The sequence below is a fragment of the Brachycentrus maculatus genome, unplaced genomic scaffold, assembly GCF_059751285.1.
Source record: "Brachycentrus maculatus isolate JH-2025_06_01 unplaced genomic scaffold, ASM5975128v1 h1tg000904l, whole genome shotgun sequence".
In the NCBI taxonomy this organism is placed as follows: domain Eukaryota; kingdom Metazoa; phylum Arthropoda; class Insecta; order Trichoptera; family Brachycentridae; genus Brachycentrus; species Brachycentrus maculatus.
Window position 1 is genome coordinate 196,437 of NW_028281629.1, and position 24,267 is coordinate 220,703.

Consider the following 24,267-nt stretch of genomic DNA (forward strand, 5'->3'; position numbering starts at 1 on the left):
TATATATATATATACATACATATATATATATATTTATATATATATTTATATATATATATATATATATATATATATATACATATATATATATATATATATATATATATATATATATATATATATATATATATATATATATATATATATATATATATATATATATATATATATATATATATATATATATTACATATATATATATATATATATATATATATATATATATTGTATATATAAATATATAAATATATATATATATATATATATATATATATATATATATATATATATATATATATATATATATATATATATATATATATATATATATATATTTATATATAATCTTTAAAACACAGATAATTTTATATCGTCCTCATACATTTTACGTTTTGTAAGTTGGTCGCTTTCTCCTTACGATATACAATTTCAAAAGCATAAATGAAATATTATTCGTTTGCCACTATTTTAATATCGAATCTTATCATTTTGAATAATATATTACAGGTGTTTCATATTCTGTCGTTTTTATACGTTCGCTTACGTACCCACTATTAAACTTTTTTTTTTAAAGATGGTTAAATGAGCTATTGCTGCATTTATTGTTAATAATAAAATATGAACTTTACCAATGCAATATACCGTACCGTATTTTTCACTGGGTGCGGATGATGGTTTGAATAAATATATTTTTTCAATAAAGATAGATAGTGATAATGTAAATATTCGGAATGAAATTCCGAAGACGCGAAGACTGTTTACAAAAATATGAGCTGAGAGATAGGAGAGGAAAAGCAAATCTTACAGAGTGAAATGAATTCGTGTACTTGAAGAAAAATCACAAACATGAAAGTTGAATATGCTCGCTCTCAGGTATTTTATATTTTAAAAGACCTGATTGAACAATCCGGGAAGAATTTTAAGAAGAAAATATGTTGTGTACCGGGGTTCCAGCATGCCTGCGGAAAATGTAGGCATCCGAAGGGATAAACTCCGCAAACACACGCATATTTCTCTTCTCTGAAATCCATATATGGAAAATGTATGAATACGCCTACACGTTATTATTACGTTGAGGAATTTCCTTGAAACTGAATGGCGGCTCTATATGTTCAATAGTACAGCACGAAGATACAATGTTAGACACTAGTCAGGCGTGAAAATTTATGTCGAGAAATCGCGATGGCTTCAGTTATCTTATCGGCAACGGTAGACTGAAGCTATTTGCATTTAAATTTACAGTCTACCTAATATGTTCGTAGTTGAATTCCGTAAGCTCGTCTTGTACATTATTTTATGTAAAGTTTCCGTTTAAAAAACGCTAAGAAGCGAGCTTTGTGATGAGATAACGGATAACGCACGTGAACAATGGAATATATTATTATACTTTAGATGTGTTACGTACGAGCGTGTTTTCTTTACAAGGATTTATATTCTTTATGATCAGAATCCCGTTTTTTGATACTGTAAATAGCGTGAATGCTAAAATGTGAGCGCGAGTATATTTTGTTCAATTTGCTTACTGTACTATAAACTTATTTTGTTGAAAAAAAAATATTAGCATAATGGAATCGGAGCAAAAAATCTCTTAACATAAATTTCTTGAATTATAATACGAAACAGTAAAATTTTTAAAGTATTTTTTTAATTTTATAAAAGCAATTTTTCCCTTACGAAACTAACGCAAATTCAACGTTGACGATTGTGGAAATGCACTCGTGAGTGTTCTTGATATTACTGCTATTTGCCATTTCCTACCAGCCATTCTTCTTTTTCATTTTCCATTCCTGTATGAAAATACTACATTTTACCTTGAGATTCATTACTCCTTAATTTTTATAAGTTGTTAATGTTTTTTTACGTCTTAATGAAATAATCTGGATATCATGACTGATCACTTTTTTTCATTCCAGATTACCGAGATCCGCACTCAACGGTGCATAGTGTATTACATCAAATTGATGCAATGTTAAGTGAATCGTTGATAATATAAAGGGAAGGTGATCAATCTTTCGTTTCAAATACCAACTAGTCCAGAGTAATATTAAATTAATATTAGAGTAAGAAAATACCTATATTTAACACTTATCCTTATCATTAATCGCTCACTTTGTGTAGGTAATACCACTCAAAAACTCCATTTTACGACTGCCGATCTCGGAATACCCATTCCCTCATTAGGTCAACTTGAGATTTTAGATTTTAGTAATGGTTATTTCGAAACGAGTAATCATAAACTAAAGTTTTATTAAGCAGTATTACACAAAGTGAACGATGAATGATAAGGAGTGTGTTATATTACGATACTTAAAAGCTAAAATGTTTTACAAAATAAACGTATATTTATTTTGACCCTCATGAGGATCGAACCCGGGATTTACGGTATGTTAGCTGAATGCGGTAACCACTACACTATGGAGGTAGAAAAATATCACGACAAAGATCGCCTTATCTTCAATATTATAATTAAATTTCAAGGTAATCCATGTTGATAGTAGTTGTAGTAACAAATTCATGAGGTGAATGTGGTTGGTAATAGAAGTAGAGGAAGACCGATGAAAACTTGGCATGATCAAGTATTTCTACAATTTTAAAGTGGTAAGGTAAGGAGTCGAAATAATCGGCGTGTATGTATGAGAATATGTATAAATGTGGAAGAGGTGAAAATTGTGTGCAAATACAGTTTGGTGTGGCATTCTATTTTCTCTGCCTACTTCTGCGGAGAAGCGGCGAGATGGTTAGTTTGTTAGTTTTTTTAGTGATGTAGGCATTCTCTTAGTAAATGATATATGTAAAATATGAAAAACGTAAAAATACTACGTAAAAAATAACTTTAGTGGTACTACAAAAGTTATAACAAAAACTAACCAAAAAGAAAAAAAGACTTAGTTTTTTACTATGCGTTTTAATGCCAAACTTAATTTTGGTACTTCTTTTCGTCGTTTTATATACATATATGGTATAAAAAGGCTGTTAATAATAAACAACACGTTTTTATGACATAATGAGATTACATTTTAGCAGATATAGCAGTAAAACATTTACAGGTCAGTATTTCCGAGCCAACCTTTCCAATATCGAATTGCGCAGCAAATGATTTACTTCGAGCCAGGCTAGTATTGAATTCCTGGTCTCGGTAAATGGATGTCCATTACACAGAGCCACATAAAGTCTGTGAGTGTTCAAGTGGGCGAAAATATATAATACTTTGAACACCATGGAAATACGCAACTTACGGAATACAGCAATTTCAATTAAAGCCTTAGAATTCAAATAAATTATGTCTTGTCGAAAAAAATCGTCTTTTTTTTTGTCACTCAAAAATAAATTCTTTCCTTTAAATATAATATTTGTGATATTCTTATACATATATTAACATATAATTAAAATGTTACTTTTTTTTAAATCACTATAAATATTTTATAATAACTTAAATATAATGTCTACCGGTTTCGAAGCTAACAGCTTCTTTATCAGGACGGATAAATAGTATTAATCAGTCTTGATAACGAAGCGGTTAGCTTCAAAACTGGCAGACATTATAATTAAGTTGTAATAAAATATTAATAGTGATTTTAAAATAAACTCACATTAATTTTAAAATGAAAAATCACAAAGTTAGTGCTTCAAATATAAATTATACATACATTAACATTTATAAAATTTGAAAAAAAATTGAATTTTAAACTATAATACCCCCCCCCCCCGTTGTGTGATGGTAAGCGTGTTTAGCTACCGCGCTGAAGGTCCTGGGTTCGATTCCCAGGGGGGTGAAAATAAATGTTGTCATATTACTCTTCAATATTTATATAATATTACCCTGGACTGGTCCCTAAAGCGAAGGAGTGATCACCTTGCCTTCATGTAAGTAACGATCAAGATATCACTTCGTCAATACGATGCAGTGTCCTATGCACCACTGGGTGCGGATAAGGGGTAGAAGAAGAAGAAAAATAGTATTTTGTTCTTACCTTTATTTGCCCCAACGGTGCATTTGGCATTGAAACGTATCGAGGCAGCATTATTTGAATTGTTGATTATTCAAGGCAAGGTGGTTGATCTTTTAGTGAAAAATGACACTATAATATTAAACTTTCTGGGAATTGAATCTGAGACATTCAGGATGGTTTCAAACACATCAACCACTATTCTACAGAAGTGGGGAATTATGTACGAGTACAATACGAGTATAATTGGTATAATCTACAAAAAAATATTTTTACCGTATACGAAATATTAATATCGAACGAAAACGGACGGGTATCAACACTTGTAATTTAATTTTATTAAAATTATATCCAACCCCATTAAGTATCTGTTTTTTTTATTACTTATTTAAAGAGATTCACTTCCTCAAGTAAACGAGGTCAGATTTTATGATTTAATCTTTATTAATAACATATATTTTCCCCTAAAGGTTTCAAAAGGAACCCGCCCTCCCATCACGACTTGTAAAGAAACTAAATTATCTGTCTGTTCAAATGTCAAATCCATGAACAAATAAACGATTCAAATTAAAAGCATAGAATATTATCATTGAAGGTTGTGAATACGAATATAAAAGTTTTATATATAATTGATATTTTTTTATAAATGAGTTGCTACTTCAGTCTAAATTGGTTTACCTGTTCCAAGGCAGCAAAAATAAATGCAATATTAATATTCAAAATGTACTGGTGGTGAGCATTAGTCAAGTGTATAAAGTGATCACTTCAAGCCAGCCGAACGCCAAGTAGTATATCCGGGGATGCTCAGACTTCTTTCATATTCTTTTGTATAAAAAAACGTTTGACGCTCAAGTTAAATTAAATCTGAAGTATAATGTTTTTCATACTTAAATCTAGTGAATCAGAGGTCGTGAGTACGAATTAGCAGAAAAATAATTTAGTTCCATTTAACAGAAAAAAAACAGTTTTTTTTAAATATTATGATTATGATTACACTTGTTGTGTTCCCATCTAATTGATGGAAAACATCAAAACTATTTGTATTGCACTGTATTTCGTTTATTGTAATATGTTTTTTATTGTTTGTGAACCATAAATAATTTTTTTAAAAAAAGTTCCCTGGCCCTTTTATCAAAAAACCGGACGGTAAAAAGGATGCCAAACTAACAGTCATCGCAAGTCATTTCGCGAGGAATTTTCAAATTGATCAAAGAGCTTTTTTTCAAACTTTATTAAATGAAAAAAGATTTAACGAAAGTAAAGTTGAAAACAGGTAGCTTTGCGAGATTTCCGACAAATAATAATTTAATGATTTGGAATTCAATTTTTTTTCAACATTTTTACTCGTTTCTTTACTGAGTAAGTAGGTACCCCAGTAAAAGTTAAATTTCATACTATAGAAAGAAAGACTACAATTAAATGCAATCAGTGCTTTTTGGTGTAATCAAACATGGCAGTTTTGGTAAATGCATAAAATAATTTTTTTTATTGCGTTTCGCTTAAAATCAAATCTGATAAAATATTGTAGATATAAGATTAAATAATAAATAATGAAGAGTAAAGTAGAGGCGAAATGATTTAATTTTTATAAAATTATACAACTTTGTTACAACCACTTTTTTATTATCAGTGCACATTAACCTACTAGTCTCGACAAGACCTTGTCATCATCAGAGTTTATTAAATTCAAAAACATTAAAATACTCAAAATTAATTACATTAATTTATGATTTTTTACAGAGGTTGTGGAAGTTTTTGGTAAGAGAATGTAATAAATTATGAGTATTTTAATGTTTTTAATGTTTGAAAATTGAATTAACCCTGATGATGACAAGATTCTTGTCGAAACCGGTAGGTTAAAGTGTATTTGTTATAAAAAAATGGTTAAAACAAAGTTGTTTAGTTTTATAAAGTTTATAAAATGTGCCACAAAGTATCTACGAAAAACATTCAAGAAATTATTTAATTTTGTCTATGTTTATAATAAAATGACCTAAAAAACAATCCTACATTGTGCGTTTTTTAACTTCGCTTGAATAAGTGTAAGAGCGAAGTGAAAGCAGTTCTTTTTTTTCATTTTTTATTTTATTTTATTAGAAGGGAAAAAAACAGTTTCAATACATGAAAAATCAGAATAAAAAAAAAAATCATGAATACCAATTACAGTTTTTTACATTTATACCTACATAGAAAAAGTAAGAGAGAAAAAATCTGTATATAACAAGAGATATGAGATAAGGATTCTAATTTAAAGGCAACAATAATCGTAATATTTACGATCTTATGTAACATTCCTTTAATAATATTTCATTATCATCAAGTAAAGTAATATTTTATGCAATAGTGTCAAAATTATTATCAAGGGGCAATTCTTCCGTGATACAATAAATTGTAAAATTAAATTTACCAAGTGGGCCATTTTTCTTTTCATGTTCCATGCCGTTGAACTGTTTGTTTTGAAGTACAATGTATAATATCTGAATATTTATGAACTTGCTTTTATTTAAAAAGAAGAATGGAGGAAATAAATGGAATTTAAACCTTTTTAAATACCGTATCCATTAAATTTCCATAAACATACACACAGCGGGCAGTTAAAAGAGCGAAAACCCATTCGCAGTTAGGATAAAGATGCCAACATTAGTTTGAATGGTAAAATGTTCTGAAATGGCAATTTTCTCGGAAACATGAAGATTATTGTATTTTATTAAATAAAATACTCCTTGTTTCCTTCGAGAGTCTGTTCACCAAATAATAAATCATATGTTTTTTAAAAGTAAATCACTAAAATAACGTTTTTTTAATGATTTTTTCTGTACTTATTTGTTTGCCTAAGTAGTTAAAAGTAACCGAGTATGGCTCCCTTGCTGGAGGTCCCAGGTTCGTTTTACAGGGCGTTTTTTCACTTTAATACTAATTCAATATAACCCTTGTCTGATATCTCAAGCACAGGACTAATCACGTGTTTAAAAATTAAGATAACACTGGTCCTGTTCATTCCATTGGGTGCGGATAAGGATCAATCAAATAGTTTTACACTCTTTATTTTTGCATACGTTAAAATATTTTATTTTCATGACAATAAAGTATTTTTTGTCAATACAAGTTACGCATAAAAAGAAGCGCTCTTAAGGTAATATTTTACGAAAATGATGCTTCATAAATTATTATATTTCTTATTATATATATATATATATATATATATATATATATATATATATATATATATATATATATATATATATATAATATATATATATGTATATATATATATATATAGATATATATATATATACATATATATACATATATATTTATAAATATGTTTGTTTGGAATTATTTACTTTTGAAATGCAGAATAATTAAAAATTCAAGCTTCTACATCTAAAAGTAAAATAAATGTTGGATCTACAATGTGGAAGTTATGACTTTGTTTCAAATGAATTAAAATTACTGTGAATATTTACAACCCTAATGCGTTATTATAAAAAGCTTTGGTATTTATAACCCGAGAGCTTTTATCTCCAGCGGTAGCAGCTCGAGTTAGGCCACGCGTTGGGAGAAAATTATTAAGTTATTAATGAATCCTCTTTGGCCGCAACGCACCCCCGTATTCCTTTTATGTGTAGTAATTTGGGACAGGTAAAGGTAGAGGGTGAGATGAAGAGGCCGCGTTTGCGCTCGGAATACAAAGGTTTACTTCCTTATACATTTGAAGGATCTTTTGTACATAAGTTCGAGGAATGTTACTTTAGAATAGCGGTTAAATTTACTTGGAAATATAATATGTTAAACGCTAAGTAATGCTCACATCGCGGCGCCGAACGAAATACCACCTGGATGATTGTTTTTTCGATAAACGAATGAAAAAGTGTCTGTTTTAAAAGGATATATTGTATGTATGAGCCTACGTTTTTTGCGCCCAAGTAATTTATGTGTGTACTTAAGAAAAGTAGCGGAGATGTTTATTTTGTGATGGAAAAAGTCCGTTTTATCGCGAGTTATTTGAAAATATATTTTTAACACGACAGTCGACGCGTAGCGAAAATATAAAATTTTGTAGCAGAAATAAATTTCATGCTCTTTAAATTGATTAATTGCGTTATACAAGTGAGCAATAAAAATATGACTTGGCAAATTTTATCGCGAGCTTGGCAATAAAATATGTTTAAATATATATTTTGGAAAGAATGCCTGTAGTATGGAGTTCTATGTTAATAAAATGAACAGTAAAATTTTCATGATCCGATCCAGTGACACATGGCAAAGTTGAAGGAGAAAATCTTAGGATTTATTATTCTCTTTTATTATTCATTTAAAACATGCGTCTGATACACATTTTATGAGAAACAATTGGCTTAAAATCCAATTAAAAATATGCTTACAACTCTCGAAAGCGGACATTTAAACTATAATAGGAAAAAGGTGATTGCCGAAAGCTAAATTCATGAGAAGGTATGCAAATTAAAATATTTCAAAAGTTTTTATTATTATCTAATTGATCAGACACTCAAGTGATTACTCTATGACGAAAACAATAGTGTATACTGACATCTTTAACAAATTAATCAAAATTGGATTTTCAATAATTGACAGAATAGTGGAAATAACACAAGTGTATGAAATGAGTGATCACTGAAACTAGCCAAATGTCAGATCGTTAGCTCTGGAAAGCTCAGACTTTCATATGTTCAGTATAAAAATACTATGTTATACTATGATACAAATTAAAATATTTAAAAAAATGTAAATGTATTATTATATTATAAAATTATATAAATATTCATTTATCTTTATGATATTTTAAAAAATACATACAATCATATCAGTATAATGTGATGATAAAATGTATATAAATCACAAAATTACGAAATGTATATAAATATATTTCAAATATATATATATATATATATATATATATATATATATATATATATATATATATATATATATATATATATATATATATATATATATATATATATATATATATATATATATATATATATATATATATATATATATATATATATATATATATATATATATATATATATATATATATATATATATATATAAATATATAAATATATATATATAAATATATATTTATATATATATATATATATATATAAGTATATATATATATATATATATATATATATATATATATATATATATATATATATATATATATATATATATATATATATATATATATATATATATATATATATATATATATATATATATATATATATACATATATATATATATATATATATATATATATATATATATATATATATATATATATATATATATATATATATATATATATATATATATATATATATATATATATATATATATATATATATATATGTATATATATATATATATATATATATATATATATATATATATATATATATATATATATATATATATATATATATATATATATATATATATATATATATATATATTTATTTATATATGTATATAATTACATATTTATATATCTTTTCATACATGTTTCTCACTTTTTCACGAGTCAAAAACCTCATGGAGTTCGTATTTTATATGAGCGAATGTAGAATTACTTACTTCAGTACCACCTTAGGGCTACATTCAGGTTACTTACATATAGGAATAAAGTGTTTCTTTGTATGGGTACGGCAAAATGAAAATGTATTCTTCACGGTATTTGGTTGGCAAAGCTGACGAATAAAGTATCAGGCTGAAGTAAGAAAAATCTCCGAATTCGCCAAAGAAGCTGTCAAAAACAGATTATCAATTATACTCAGAAAGAGAGTACCGAGTTTGTAATCAGTAATTTAAGTAAAGGGCTTGCGGTTAAGTAAGTAGTAGGATTTCAAAGATAGATTTTCATGATTTTACAAATTGGACCATTATTAGTGATTCCAATTGAATAAAGGTTGGTAATTCCATGTGTTTTATTAGAAATTACTTAAAAATTACCAGTGATTAATTCTTATCAATATAGATTATTAAAAAATTTTCAATGGCAGCTTTTTAATGGCGTTTGATAATAATCGTTTTTCTATTTATAAATTTAAGATGGAAAAATATACGTTGGAGGTTTTATTACTTCATAATTGGGTTTTCTGCTGTGTAGACAGTAATTGTTTTTTGTAATTTTATTTTGCTTTAGGAGGATATGAGGTATTAAATACAATATATATGGCTTGAAACCAGTTTCAAAAGAACTATGTTTATCCGCCTCAGTAGTGTAATATTTAGTACGCTCGGCTACCGTACAGGAGGCCCCGGGGTCGATTCCAAGGGGAGGGGGTCAAATAAATAAAAGTGATTTACTATCCATTGTTAACTTTTTTGCAATACCACTTTTTAAACATTTTTTTTAAATTACTGGTTTTGGAAAACCATTCCATCATCTGGTCATTACAAACAAAATAAAATTATTACGATTTGTCATTATTTGTATAAAAAAAATAAAAATGTGGTATTAAAAAAAAAGTGGTATTACACAAAGTAAACAATGGATGGTAAGGAGAGTTACTAGTTTTATTACCATACCACAAAGTTATCAATGCTTTTAATATACTAAATACAAAAAAGTGATTTTTCACTCTAATATTTATTGAATATTATCTTTATAAGGGGTTTGAATGTCTGTTTTTAAATAATGTGAATGCATATTTTTTTATTTTTTTTATTTCATAGAAACAAAGATACTTTCATAGATACATATTTATTTCAAAGATACATTTACTATATGTATTACGGCTCTTTAGGCATGGCCTGTGTTGAGCCGAAATATTAACATGTTAATAAAATTTTTTATTTTTTATTTTTATTTTTATTATTTTTTTGTTTTTTTTTTTTGTAAATTATTAGATTATATACATTACACACAAGAGAAACATTAATAATTTTTAGTATAAAGGTTTAACAATAAAATAATTACACCTGGACTTCAATTAAATCACTTGTATAGATCACTTGTAGATTTAAATTAATAGATAATATCTGCAAGTCTCTTGTTTTGATAACATGATTTATCTTGATTTGATGATAATATTGTGAGATACGTCATCATATTAGAATAACGGCATTATATAAACTGGTTAGTGTATCCAATACATTACGTAACAGGAACTGTTCTGACAGTCTCTGAGACGACCGTCTACTGACGGCTTCCGGTTCTGTGTGTCTGTCACATTCAAATTAATGCCACAAAATGAAATATTCAATTTGAAAAAAAAGTTTCGTTTCGATATTTATATATAATGCCTACTTTTACTTTAAATAAAAAATAATATTAACAACATTTAGAGTGTGTCCAAATACTTGTACACAAATCTGGATTATCTCCAATTATAGGAGTTAATGCCCAGGCTTCCAAATTCTTCTCTATCTATATTGAGATGTCAAAAAAAAAATTGTTGAAAATATTTTTAATTTTTTTTTAATTTGAATTGAGCTGGCAACAAAAGTCGACATTATAGCAAATGCACTCTTTTTTCATTACTCCATGGCGTAGAAAATAGCAATATTGTAGATATTTTCTGAACGCTTTCATAGAAAAATGTTCTCAATACATAATAACAAGATCTTTCTTTATTTCCCATTTTTTTTATTGAACAAATTGATTTCTGTGTATGCGGTAGATACGAACTAATGGCATCAAATAATCAATACTACTGCGTACATTTCATGAACAATATTTATTTACAACTTTCAGTGTGTCCATTCTTCTTCAATTCAACATAGATGGCTGTTGTGATCTCATACTAGTATGTACTGTATCATGAGATTGATCTATATATGTAAGAGTTCCAAAAATCTGAGTAGTGTGGTTTTCAATCATGAGTAAAATGGTAAATGTTGCACATGTGTAAAACGATCACTTAACCAACCTATCACAAGTCATAAGCCTTGTAAATACTTAGAATTCCATATTCTTCTTTATCTTTGTTGAGATGTTGTATCGGGTTGTGGTCCCGTAGTGTCGCGGACTCTTAAGTCAGAGTTTCTCGGTTCGGACTCGCTCCACCACAATTTGATACCTATTTCAAATTATGAGCCGCTTAGGCTCACAGAAATAGTATGAAATTGAAATATTTATGAACATAATAAAAATAAAAATATTTCCATTTCCACAATTTTTTTTAAAAATGTAATTTAAACTAACTAAACTAACTAACCGCTTCATCACGCCGCTTCCCCGCAGGGGTAGGCACAGAGAATAGAACGCCACACCACTCTGTCTTTGCAAACATTCTTCGCCTCTTCCACGTTAGTGCATCTCCTCATACATACCCGCCGATTATTACAACTCCTAACCTGACCACTTTCAAGTATTAACGAAATTTAACGAAATTTATATTTTGTGATTTTTTTTTTTTTAAATCAGACACTGGATTATTCACCCCATAGATGATGTGTTAATATTAAAGGTGTTTCAACTTGATATTAAATATATATCCTTATTTTTATATGAAAGTGCATGAAAGATTTTATTTTCCCCAGATTGCCCAGAGCTTTTATCACTTATCAATTTTAGAGTAGCAAAGACCAGAAAAAAACTTTATTCAAAATCCCTCAATGCATAAGTCCTACCAAAATAAATTTTTAAATCGAGCCTGCGATATGTACAATGCAATGCTTAATGAAATAGGCATTATTAATGATTATTTTAAAACGTTTAAGAGAAATATTGTTGACGTCCATTTGACTATTTGATTATTTGATAAAGAAATGTTACTTATAATATTATATAGTTTTACTAATATACATGATTTTGATTTTTTTTATTATACACTGTTATATTTCGTAAATATTCTGTTGGTTTTCCAAAAAATAAATAAATGAAAATGCTACCCACATTTGAAAGGGTACCAAAATAATTGCGTATGTTCGGGTTACAATCCATTTTCTTTCATATATAAAGAACGATAGATGATTCATATCAATTGAGTGAGACACGTATGAAATTTATGATGATAAAACTAATCAGTATTTAGAATCTAGACATATATCACGTCCTCAACATAACCGATCCCAGTGTTGTATTGACTGCGGTCAGTGGTAATTGCATTAGATCGTTTTCTAAAGACGCCCTCCAAGTGAGTGCGGCTTTATTATGATTGACTTCGTAATTTGCTTGTTTATTTAATCCCACTATTGGCCGACGTATGACGATTGCACGAGCGTTTTGTCATTGCGCACAAGTGTAAATAAGTAATATGCAAAAATAAATTGTAGGCATAAAATAAAATAAAAATCCCATCGATTTCAAAAGATATAATTTATGGAACTTGAAAATATTTCTCAATGAATGTGTAAAATACGTGTATGTATACATTTTCAAATTTAAGAGGAGATGCATGAATGTAGAAGAGGCGAATAATGTTTGTAAAGACAGGTTGGTATGGTACGCTCTATTCTCTCTGCCTACCCCTGTGAGGAAGCGGCGTGATGGTAAGTTAGTTAGTTAGTTAGTAACATAGATCTGTATTGGTATTTACAGGGCTTACAATCTGTCATACGCTTGTAAATGTGATCACTTTATAACCGTGTAACATTTACCATTCTACCCATGACCATACAACCATACTTCTCAAATCTTATGATTTTCACGTTGCATCACGTGTGAGTTCGCTGTAGTGTCTATGGATGATATGAGTAAGATTTTATTTAGCAGTGACCCCTTTATTTATTTAGCCCATGACTGGTCGTAAGCCCTGTAAGCATCCAGACTTCCATATTCTTGTTAATCTATGTTAAGATGCCAAAGTACATAACTCTTTTGTGGAGAGACCCAGATTTATAAACGAGGATTTAGACGCATCCAAAATGTTATGCACGTGTATTTATTTTATAAAAAACATATTGATGATACTTTGCAAGGTATAACAGGCCTTATGGTCGTATAAAACATACATCATTAAAAAACTAATCGTGTAGTGAATATATGTATGGTAAATATAATATTTTATTAAAATAAACCACTTGAATAATTCACTTTATCGAGTTTTATTTTTATTTACGACTAGTTTCGAAAAAATTGTTTTCATCTTCGTAAATAAAAATAAAACTCGATAAAGTGGATTATTCAAGTGTTTAATTTTAATAAAATAATCATGTCATTCCACACAGTTAATGCCGAATCAATAAATAATATAAATATAATAATAATAATTACTCCCACCTAAAAAAAATAACAATTTTATCCTTAAAATCCTTTTTTCTTTCCTAATCTTAAAATAACGATCCTTAAAACAAAATACTTGGTATACCGATTTTTCGAAACCCTTTGAGATTCGTTATATCGAGTTTCCACTGTATTAACAAGTAATTTCTGTACGTGTACTATACGTTATTGAACGTTACTGTAATTACGGAAGATGTTTACAAGTATGTTAAGTCGATCAAAATGGCTATAACACCCATAATGGGGGAAAAGCCATTAGAAAGAAGAAGACGAAGAATTCAATCAAAAAGAGTTTTAATTTAAATGTCAGAGATTTTCTACTTATTCTTTACTTTTTTAAAAGATAAACGTAACGCGCAGGTCTCTATTTGTGTCTAGTATAGGCATGTATAAAACAAGGAAAGTCACATTTGTCTCCCTTGCGTGGCAGAATTGAAGGAGGGACTTCAAAATGTTATTTTGTAATCCTAGATTATCCCGCGAAAGTAATCTACTCAATATTAATTCTCAGGCTAAAGCTTCTTATGTCAAACTGAGCTCCGATTATTGTCGAAATAAAAGAGGTAATCCGCATGGAAATGTTTAAGGGAGTGAAAGATTAGGAAGTAAAATAATTAAATTTAGTTGAATTAATTTTATTGAACCGCTTGTATTAAATATAAAAGAATGAGGAAATATAATAAAGGCTCTTCAATGCAAAAAAGTTTTGAATTTTTGCTAGGTCTGTCCGTGATTTAGTGGTAGCGCATTTGGTTATCGTTTTGGAAGTCAATTTTATGAGATGAAACGCAATTAATACAGAAAAAGTTCAAACAGAATTGATGGAAAAAGTCAAATAAACATTAAATTTATTAAAAAAATGAAGGTGAGTACTCTTTTCGGGGTAAAAATAAATTTTTGTAATTTTCATTTATTAAAATATATCAAACTTGTGTCCCACTCATCATGACATATGAGATCGAATGCAGAGCAGACACCGCAGTTACAAAAACGAGCTAAGAGAGTCAGAAATGAAGACTCTAAGAATCATATCTGGCAAGAGTCTACGAGACAGAATAAGGAACAGAAGGATTAGAGAAATATGCGAGATCGAAAATGTCGTTAGGTGGAGGAGACAATGGTTTGCAGATGTGAGGAGAATGGGACCATCCAGACTCCCCCACTTTGCACTGCACGCCAATCCTAAGGTAGACGACTCCCAAGCAGACCACCATAAAGGTGGATTAACAACTGGAAATCGACATCGCACGAGGCTTATATCTCTTAAAAACAGTTTACAAGGCCTACACCAAGCAGACGAAGAAGAATTTTCACTCTCGTATTTATTTAATTTAATTGGTACAAGATGCGCAGGAATAAAAACCCTGCTTTACTGCTTTAGTACGATGAAGTGCCCTATGTATTATTAAGTGCGAATAAGAGTAAGAAGAATTAGTACCTTCCTCACGAACAACAAAGACTTTTTAATTGAATTGCTAACGTACTTGTGAATATGACGAATTTGTCTTACTTCAATAAGCATCATAAAAATACCTGCGTTTTGAAATGCATATAGTGAAACGACTCTTTCTCGCAGACTTCACGAAAACCAATCTCGTTGTGGTTAATTTATACGTAATTGCAGAATTATGAAATAATTGGTATATAATATTCTTAACATAGGCATTAGTGGTAGAGGTTTGAAAACGTTCTATTTTCTTTTCAACTTTAACGTTTAAACCTCTTTATGCATACTTCTTTGTGAAAAAGTACTGTCCTTGTAATAAATTGAAAACCTTCATTGATTTCAACACTGTTCTTTATTCCTCTTTTTTGCAAACCGATAACGAAGAGGCCACGTTTAAACTGTCACAGCAACAAGGAGAATGATTTAATCAATATTCGATAACATAACCGCAACGAAAATTATGCACGAGCGAAAGACATAAGAAAAACCTTACGATGTGATAAAACAATATTTATTTGTTAAAATATTTATTTTAAAATTTTCCTTGTAAAAAGTGATGAAAAATAAAGTAGAACCCCACGTACACAATTTTATTTTATCTGGATTCACAAAACGAGAAACGAATAAATTTTTCCATAAAAACGGACCGAAAGTTGGTTAAATCCAACCCAAATTCTACGATGATTGTTTATTTAGACCAATGATTCCCAAAGTGGATAACATCGATCCCCTAGGGTAGATAGAAGGAGGCGCTAAAGAACCATTAGACAATAAGATAATAAAAAGGTTCAAAGTCCGAATTACGAATCCCTCCCACAAATGAAAAATTAGAGAAACTGGAGCTACGGGGTGGTGCAAAATTAATTACCCTATCAAAAGATGTTATAGTTTTTGCGAATAGCGTCATACGTTAATCATATTTGACATATATATAAATATATATATATATATATATATATATATATACATATATATATATAAATATATATATATATATATATATATATATATATATATATATATATATATATATATATATATATATATATATATACATATATATATATATATATATATATATATATATATATATATATATATATATATATATATATATATATATATATATATATATATATATATATATATATATATATATATATATATATATATATATATATATATATATATATATATATATATATATATATATAATAAATGGATAAAATGGGCACAAATGTGTATCAGCACTGGCGGTAGTCACTTGACGGATAACAATTATCTTTTACACGTGAAAAATGTCAAGGTCTAAATTCCATCTCTCAATCTCTTAATTCAATTAAAAAACAAAATTTGATAATTAATTTTGCGCCGTTATGTATTTTTGTATTTTGCAGCTGTTTTGTTAACAAATGTCAAGTATTATTAACTAACGATGCCATTTTCAAAAGTTGTGACATCTTCCGATATGGTGAATAAATTTCCGCCATTCTGTATAAGTGTCAAAAGGTACACAGTCGATATTTTTTAGGTATTCAAATGCACCGCGGTGGCGCTGTATCAAAACTTTTGGAAACTACTGATTTAATCATAATATTTAGTAGAATATTCCAATAATATTTATAGTTAGAATAAGTTTCAATAATTATTCATGAAAGTTAAAGGATAAAACCTTAAATGGGCGCCAACTGCTCCTTTCTCAAGACTGTTAAATTGTACAGTAACTATTGCCTAGGGATTTGTTTGTAGTTAACAGTGATATTATGCTAAATTTATCAATTAGCTTAGTTTATTTTTTATTGTTACATAGTTGTTCTCTGTTTATAATTCAAATCCGATAACGGCGATGATAATATAATTAAATATTTATTACGTTGGTAGGTTTCGTATTATATTTCTTTTATTTTTTTAAAAGCAGTAGAAATACTATGCGGTGCATAAATCACTGAATCCAATTGATGCAAAGATTATTTGATGATTTATTTAATTATCTGGGGGCAAAGTAGTCAGTTCTGCGCTTCAAGTGCTAGTCCAGGGTAATATAAAATAAATATTTGAGTGGAAAAACACTCATGAAACTGGAACTATGAAATCTAAATTGGAACTTAAATACCAGTATTATTATTTGCATTTTTTGAAGACATCAATTAATATCCGAAAAAATAAATAAAAATCTACATATTACGTCCTTTATATGAAATTTTAGGGATTATCAGTAACATTTATTGATACATGCTAATTACGTTATCTTATATTGTTTGCCTTTTACAAATTATTGTGTTCGTCATCTCGTAAATTTTTATTTCATGGTATCATTGCACTGTTTAAGATAATGTTATTGTATTTGTGTGTAACGAGGCGAGTGGTGTGGTGTTTTTAGGGTCATAAAACGTTTCCTCTCATTTTCAACTCAGAGTAAGGGCTATTGTCGCCTGGCATTGTTATTGAAATGGATTATGTGTTGACAATGTGCCATTTACTATGGCCGAAACAGAAAATAATAAACAAGTATAATTTTGAAGTTTTATTTTCTCCTTTTTATTACTGCTCTTAAATCGGGGTACCAAAATCAAGATGAGTAAATTAAGGCAAAATTCTAAGACAAATCAACTTTATGAAATTTGATTTAAAAAAAATCTTAGCATTTATAGCTTGTAATGTATGTTTCTCATAAACAACATTTTAAGTGTGTCCAAATACAAATAGATAAATAATTATCTGGTGAAATTAAAAAATAAAAATGATATTTTCTGGCGTTTCTCATGTATGTGGTTATAATTCAGGACCACAATTCATTTAGACCTCACATACAAATCATGGGTAGAATTGGTTACATATGTGTTACACTTGCAGTGATCACTTTATGACGTCGTAAGCCCCGTAAATGCCCAGACTTCCATATTCCTCTTCTTCATCTATGTTGAGATGTAAAAAAATAATATGTAGTTCCGCATTTATGATAGATCGTTGTTATTTTTAAATCAAAAATACCTAAAATCCATTCAATTACGAGTGAATTAGATATTCGTCTGGGAAAAACTCGGGAAAAATCATGAACCACAGCAAGTAAAATTCATATTGTTCCAATGGCTCTTACAAAACCAAAAAAACGCTTTTTGATTCAAAAGGGTTTGATGACATTTTTGTACATTCTTTTTTATGTAAGGATGTTGGTATGTTGCTGACAGTGGTGACAAGAACAACCCGGAAATCATGAGAAAACCCACATAGTCTGGCATGCGGTCATTCTAGATTACTCTCCCTTTAAAAGCAGTCACTCACAGAGTGCTCCTAGTACTTTAAAAATAGAATAAACCAAAGTCTAAATATAATTAAAATCTTTACTGATATTCTTCCACTATCTGAACTCACAACGACGATGTTATATAAAGCTTGGTAAATAATAGTTATAAAGGTAAAAGAGCAGGTGGATGATTTCGTGTATTAAGAAATTATGTTTTCTAAGAATGAGATGATTGTTAAAGGAGAAGAAAGAAGAATATATGTTGAGCTGAAATCAGTTGTAGCATATAAAAACCCAACAGTGGAAGATAAAGTTTTAATGCACAATGGAGTCCTGGTTCTGATTCCAATGTTTCAAAGTTACCTTAAACATGGAATGGGTGAATAGAATAAATTGGTTGAAAGGATGAAAGAAGACTGAATGCAGTCAATACGCCATTACTCAGACGAATGTGTGACAAAACGATGTATGAGAGATGTTTAAATGGTAAAATAAGGAAGGAATGCAAGGCTGAGAAAAGGATTATCTATAAAATTGGTCGAGATGGTTTGAACATTTGGAACAAATAAATGAGAAAAGAAAATTTAAAAAAATAATCTCATACGAGGCGAATGAAATAAAATAAAGACGAGACACAATGAGAATATGTATTCTCGTAACAAAAATGTTCAAGATTCGAATGCTTTGGATTTTAGTAATATTGCTCTTGTTAAATATTTGATTAGTGATAAAATGATGTAAATTACACAGACTTCTCGGAACAGCGGCTTTCTACATTCTGAATTTCATCGTAAAAACTTTAAAATCTAATTAAAAACCCCTCAAAACTCGAGCTCTAACAATGAGCTCTATAAAGCTTCATTACATAATCGTTATCATCAAGTTTTAGGTTAATTCCATTATTATTATTGTATTATTTATTTCCCCTCAGTGGGCTTTTACGAAATAATTATATATGTATGTATATATATATATATATATATATTTATATATATATATATATATATATATATATATATATATATATATGTATATATATAAATATATATATATATATATATATATATATATATATATATATATATATATATATATATATATATATATATATGTATATATATAAATATATATATATATATAAATATATATATATATATATATATATATATATATATATATATATATATATATATATATATATATACATATATTTATATATATATATATATATATATATATATATATATATATATATATATATATATATTTATATATATATATATATATAAATATATATATATATATATATACATATATATATATATATATATATATATATAAATATATATATATATATATATATATATATATATATATATATATATATATATATATATATATATATATATATATATATATATATATATATATATATATATATATATATATATATATATATATATATATATATATATATATATATATATATATATATATATATATATATATATATATATATATATATATATATATATATATATATATATATATATATATACAGCCCTGGCCATATGTATTAGGCACCCCCTACACAATTGATTTATGTCTTTGAATACTTTGACTCTTGGAATTCTCGCAATCTTTTCGGATTGTATCGTATTTTTATGGATTTTACCTACTACTTATTACCTGCTATCCTGACCTACTGTGGTTTATTTAAAAACACTCTATTTACAAATTTCAAGAGTCAATTTCATATGTGAAAAGTTGTAATACGCATTGTATTTATACATTTTTGAACAAACAAAAATCTAAATATAAGATGGCTAAAAAAAATGCGAAAATCCTGTTGATTTAAAAGTATTAAAAAATCCTAAAAGAGCCAACATTTAATCAGATTTAAATCTCTTTGAAGAAATTTGTTTATATGTAGGAATGGTTGATTTCTTTATGATGAAGTATTTATACGTATTCATCAAAGTATATTTTTTCATATCATTGGGCTGAGTAACGTCAGCAAAATCAGAATAACTAGCCAAACTCTAAAATGAATATTTAAAAAATGCATTTCTTTAGAAGTTAAAAAATATGTTTTTATGTCTCATACTTGTATGAATATTGGCTAACGACTGTCATGGGCTGGTTTAAGTGATTACTTCACACACGTGTAACATTCACCAAAACTACCCATGATTGACAACCATATTACTCATATTTTTGGAACTCCTAGATATATTGATCAAATTCGAAAAAAAGTGTTTGAATTTACTAGATTTTCACTAGAGACATCTATGGTGGAATGAGATAAGGTTTTTTTATTAAGGAGAAACTCTTTCATTTTAATGAGAGGTCCATAAATTCCCAGTCCTTCATATTCTTCTTCATCCATGTTGAGATGTCAGAAAAATAATTTAAGAAATTTTTCATGTTGTTTTTTGACATCTCATCAAAGATGAAGAAAAATATAGAAGTCTGGGCATTTACGGGGCTGACGACCATCATAGGCTGGTTAAAGTAATCACTTTACACACGTGTACATGCACACATGAAGAATCACTCCTGTAGTTGGAGATAATCCAGATTTGTGAACAAGTATTTGGACGCACTCAAAATGTTGTAAGAAATTTTTAAATTAAATGTCGCGATTTGTAAAATTACAAGCGTTTTAAATATAGGGTAGCTATGAAATGCCCGAGCAAATAAATGAATTTTTCGTTTTGTGTACACCGTAATGGCGTAATCTCCCCACTTTAACTAGCGGTAGTTGGCTGGAATTGCCAATAGGCAATAAACCACCCATTGTTCCATTTGACCCTCATGCGAGTATAGTAACTGCGTCCGGGGATTTTATAAATTTTTTCCACTTTTGAGAGATATAATTATGATGATTTTACCCAACATGAGCAAATATTAAAATATTGTTCATGTCTAAGGCATTTTCTTTACGGTGAGTCATTTCCAGTTAAAAAAAAAAGTTTGTAATGTTAATAAAACTACTCCATAGTAAAAAAAATATTGCATTTTTTATATTATCTTGTATGGAACTATCATCAACTGTAATGTATGGAAGTGAAGCATAGAGTTGGCAAAAGAAGGATGAAAGTAGACTGAAATGCAATCAAAACGCAATCCCTCAGACGACAATCTAATTTTTAATTAGCATATAACTAATTAAAAATTAGTTATTTACTAATATTATAAGTATTTGTTTAGGCGAGACTCCTCAAAAACATGGAAATAAATTAATACTTTTGCCTACTTAGAGAGGGTGTTATTATTCATCGCCGCCATCTTTGTTTAAAAAAAGCATTCTTAGTTAGAAAAAGCATTAAATTTTCGACTGAAATTAAAGAATTTAAAAGTACACAATATTAATTCTGAAATATAATTAAAAACTAAGTATTAAAAGTAACAAAACAATCTGACAGCTGTCAAAAGGAAAGTGTTTACAAATACCTACACTAATTAACAGTTGATAACATTTCTACTTCCCCATAGATGCCAGACTTCCAGTGTCGTTGTGTACTTTCCTATAAAACCAGGTATGTTAAGAGTTTTATCGTATATTGAAAACTGTCCCGCTACACGCCCAGATCTGATACAGAAGCATCTAGGCTTCCTTACAGATCTACTCTTGCAAAGCAATTAAAAAAAAAAAACTAAGTTGCAGAATATATTAAAAATGCGAAACAACATATAATTGTTTCCCGATTTTACTGTGAATTTACATTTAAAAGCTTTCAATATACCTGTCACTGCCAATCTAAATAAATACAAGTTTGTAAATCCGTCACCAAATTTTCTAGAAGTACCCCGGCGTAGGCAGTGAAAGGGATTAGTAATTAGTTCAGTTAGTCAGCTAGATCCGATTCCGACCCGACGTTGGCCGGTACACAGACGCCCATAACCCCGACCATCACAGCAGACAGCAGAGTTTTATCGTATAAAATTTTTGGTGTTCGTAAATACATGCCTACATCAAAATAATTAGAAAAAGATGATCGTTTGTCTCTCTGCTAGCGCCTTAATTCTCATTAGATTTTTGTAACCATTAAACAATATTTTTCTCTCCGACCATTGAAAATTTTATATATTTTTTTCAATCTTAACATTTTATTTTTTTAAACTGTTTTTGATGTAGGCCTACTATATGTACCAAAATTCCGAAAAATGTGGTCTTAGCCGTTGTCAAATATTTTAAATAAGCAAAAGGAGCTTTCTCGCTACTATTTTTGTTTGTTTTATACATCCTTTAGGATATTTTGACCTAGTCACATCACATATAAAGTTTTGTTATTATTATCGAGATTTGATTTAATGTGATCAACTCAATTCAAACCATTATCTTTTTTTTCTGCGTGAAGATGCTAAGACTCACATATTTAGTTTTTATGATTTGTCGACGAGTGCTATTTCTACCATATACAAGTATGTGTCAGCTATGTAAGAAAACAAAGCCACAAGAATCGAATAAATTTATTGTGTTGCTATTTTAACTACTATCACATTAGCAGAGAGGATAGATCGCCACATGTGTCTATCCCAAGGTACTCTCCTAGCTTCCTCATACATCTTTTTATACATTTCTTCCCCATACGTAAAAAAAGTACATTAATCTATCAACCATTTGCTCCAATATTACCTATATCTGCAACAAATGGTGCATAGGCCGCATTGGTTAGACGTGTAAGTGACATGACGATTTTATGATTTTAGCCGGGTTGTGGTCCCGTGGTTAGTGTCGCGGACTCTTAAGTCAGAGTTTCTCGGTTCGAACCCACTCTATCACAATTTGATACCTATTTCTAATAATGAGCCACTTAGGCTCACAGAAATAGTATGAAATTAAAATATTTTTGTTGATAATAAAAATACAAATATTTCTCTTTAAAAAAAAAAAAATCAAATTATTATACTTTTTATTGATTTTAATTTTTGTTTCTGACATTTTCACATTAAGTTCAATCACTTATTCGTTTTAGCAACGCAAGAGCGAACGAAATGATTAGCTCAAAAGAAAATTGGAAAGAAATTTATATTAGCTTATAATGTGATAATAAGATGATTAACCCTGCGCAAAACGATGATGGGATAAAGGGATAAAAGGCGAATAGGAGCAGGGCATTCGAAGTTACAAATTTGTATAAGTTAGATATCTCGTGATTTTTTTTATTATGAAAATCAAAAGCCTCTTCAAAACTAATAATTCCGTTACACTAAATATTTTTGCCTAAAAAAACAGAACATTCCATATTTTTAGGACATGAAAATTATATATAAAATACGATAAAACAATTTGATATAAACACATACTCACATACATACACATACACACACACACATATATATATATATATATATATATATATATATATATATATATATATATATATATATATATATATATATATATATATATATATAT

General features: G+C 28.2%; 1 protein-coding gene across 1 annotated transcript in view; it reads right to left on the reverse strand.

Moving 5' to 3' along the window:
• The window catches only part of LOC148299891 (uncharacterized), a 50,662-nt gene that overhangs the window by 25,401 nt on the left and 994 nt on the right, over positions 1–24,267 (reverse strand). The gene's annotated exons all lie outside the window — the stretch shown is intronic.